This window comes from Sinocyclocheilus rhinocerous, unplaced genomic scaffold (genome assembly GCF_001515625.1).
Source record: "Sinocyclocheilus rhinocerous isolate Xijiao unplaced genomic scaffold, SAMN03320098_v1.1 scaffold615, whole genome shotgun sequence".
Taxonomy (NCBI): Eukaryota; Metazoa; Chordata; class Actinopteri; order Cypriniformes; family Cyprinidae; genus Sinocyclocheilus; species Sinocyclocheilus rhinocerous.
Window position 1 is genome coordinate 2,858,587 of NW_015631049.1, and position 3,418 is coordinate 2,862,004.

Below are 3,418 nucleotides of genomic sequence, written 5' to 3' on the forward strand. Positions count from 1 at the left end.
CCACATTTGGTTTTTGACCACTGAAAATGTGTACAATTGTCCAGTTTACTCATGAAGCTGCATTAAAATCTCCGTATCTCTGGCATTGAACCATTGAGGTCCTTTAAAATGAAGATACCAAAAGGAAAGTTTGTTAAGAACCAGAATCTAAAAGGATATTAAGATATCTTTAATACTTCTTGAGTTACAGGCATGCAAACCTGAGGCAAAAAAAAAAAAAACACAAGAAGTGCTCGTGGCCCGTGAAGAGGAACAGGCAGAGAGGGGAGCCATGGCGGAGCAGGCAGATCGGGGGGCCATGGCGGAGCAGGCAGATCGGGGGGCCATGGCGGAGCAGGCCGACCAGGGAGCCATGGTGGAAGCAAATGGGCTCATTCAGACCCACCCGAAAAATGTCCTTTAACGCCACATCATTAAAGTCCACCCGGTTAGAAAGTTCACAAAAATCCTGAACATAATCCTCTATGGAGCGATTACCTTGACGGAGGCGAATCAGATGATCTGCTGGGTTCATGGTAGGGGTCGTGTATTCTGCAATGAACTCAGTCCACTGAAGGTAAGCGTAGTGAGAACCCAAGTGCAGTTTATTTACAGAGTGATCCAATCCAAAATCCAAACACCCTGACAATATGTTTGTCTTTCTACAGAAAAGGCATTTACAAAATACAAAATTTGAGCCGGGGAAGTTTACGAAATTTGGTTGATTTGACACGGAATGACCCAGCTTTGCCATCACAGAAATAAATTACATTTTACAATATATTACAATAGAATTTAAAATACCTGCTTTTTGCAGCATTACTGAGCATATAAGAGACTTTTATCAGAAACATTAAAAAAAATAGGGGTCATATGATGCGATTTAATGTTTTCCTTTGTCTTTGGAGTGTTAAAAGCTGTTCGTGCATACAGAAGTGCATAACTTTTATTCTCCCTGTGGGTTTCATTGCAAAAGCCAAATTACTTTGTTTGGCCTTCCAAAAGAGGACACAACTAGAAATCAGTGGTTAAGTTTTATTTACAACACTGTTCCAGAACAATACAACCCAAATATTCAAGTGTGTGCAGCGCATTTTACAGAGGAAAGTTTCTTGAACCTAGTAAGTTGCATAATATTTCCGTCACATGCTTGAGGTATTCAGCCAATCACAACGCACTAGATAGTTGGCCAATCAGAGCTCACCACGCTTTTCAGAACGATGAGCTTTGTAAAAATCGACGTGTTTCAGAAAGGCTGGGGCACAGAGGAGCAACAATTATGTACAGTATGTGGAAAATAATGTGTTTTTTGAACACCAAATACACAAAATAATGTTATTTTTAGCAACGTCATATGACCCCTTTAACCAATCCCAAACATTTGAACTGTAGTATCTAACGATATTCTATTATCAATAATTTATTTATGCAGTATATATTCAGAACACAACATGCTATGGTACCATGTCAAAAACTCATGATAATACCGTAATGTTGTTGTTCATCACAACCGGTACATGAAAGTAGCTAAGAATACTTAAAGGGATATTTCACCCAAAAAATAAAAATAGTCATCATTTACTCACACTGAAGTTGTTCCAGATTTGTATGAGTTTCTTTCTTCTGCTGAACAAACAAGATATTTTGAAGAATGTTGGTAAGTCTCCATTCCATAGTATTTATTCTCTTTTTTCCATACTAATGGAAGTCAGTGGGGTCCATCAACTGTTTGGTTACCCATATTCTTTAAAATATCTTGTTTTGTGTTCAGCAGAAGAAAGAAACTTAAACAAGTTCAGAAGAACTTGAGAGTGAGTAAATGATGACAGAATTTTCATTTTTAGGTAAACTATCCCTTTAAGTAACTAAATGTTCTTTCCTGATTGTGTAAAGCGTACTACTCACAACTCAATATTCAGAAGTATAAGAGCAAGACAGTTTCTTTCAGATGTATTTGGAGCATGTGAAGTGGTACTCGCAGCACCTAATCTCTTTACCTGAATGTGTTTGCTGTTACCTTGTAATCTCCTCACATTTGTCCTTATCATCCAGTATCTGAAATGCCCTCATGTACCCACAAACATACATAGACCCATACAGGTCTGTTTTTGAGAACGACCCGAGGGAGGCAGCATCTTTAATTTGAGCTGTGGAGGCAGGTGGAGATAATGTCTGTGGGAGGAGAGAAAATTCCAGCCACCGTTTCTTCTCCAAATAGCTGCCAGCGGAAGGAACGGAATCTTGACGTAATGGATAAACTAATCAACTTGCCAGAGGACACGGAGTTATATCCTCATAAAGACTGGGTTATTCACATCTCTGTGCTAGTTACTGATTAGCACTGATGCTACATGCCACTTAGCATTAACTGTAGCGTTTCTCTTCTGGTGAGGGGAAAAGCCCAGCAGGAGAGAAATATAGTGTTGTAGCACCAAGTACATTGTACATGTCACAATAAGCACTACTGTAACTCACAACTGTAACTGTCACACTGTTTGTGTTATAAGAGAAGGTCATACTTGTCGAACCAAGAGGGTCTATAATACCTGAGGAAAGCTATCCATTTCCTGCTTTTAAGAGCCCTCCAAAACATAAAACATCTACTGTACTAGAATGAAATGTATTTCTAGAATAAATAATATACTATAATATATGAAGAAAATAGTATATATAATGTTTCATAATATACATTTTTATATCACATACATTAATACAATTATTTATTTATTTAAAGTGATACATAGCTTTTTGTGAACCAGATGGCTTACCGGAATTCTGAACAACAATATCCAGAGTGACAGCCTGGAATAAAATAGCCTTTTGCTGCCCCGAACTGATAAGAGAGCAAACGTGAACCCCTCAGTTGGCTTTACCTTCCATAACCTGCTAGATTAACATCAAGCAAAGGCAAGAACACAAAAAACTTCCACCTATCACCTTTACGTTTTACTTTCACAGAGACTCAGTCCCAGAGCTAAATGTTCTCTCCAGGATAAGGGTCTTATAATGACAGGAAACTAATTAGCTTTTATTTGAACAAGAATTATTTAAGGGCAGTCGTGGCCTAGTGGTTAGAGAGTCGGTCTCGGGTTCAAGTCTCGGTACCGGCAGGAATTGTAGGTTGAGGGAATGAATGTACAGCGCTCACGACTGAGGTGATCCTGCAAACAAGCCTGTACTGGCCCTTTACGGGCCCACTTAGGGCTAGCCTAATGGCGCTTTTCCACTGCGTGGTACGACTCGCCCTTTTTCATTCCACGTCGCCCCATCAAGCTCTCGCTGGATCCGCTCCTCTGCTATCAACGAGAGGAACATCTGTTCTTCCGCAACAGACAACAAAACTTGGTTGTTAAAAAAAAGCTGCGCTCGTTCAAAACAGTTGCGTTCGATCCTTCGCTGGCTGTGCTGATTTAAATCTAGCAGTTCGTTTGTGTTTGTG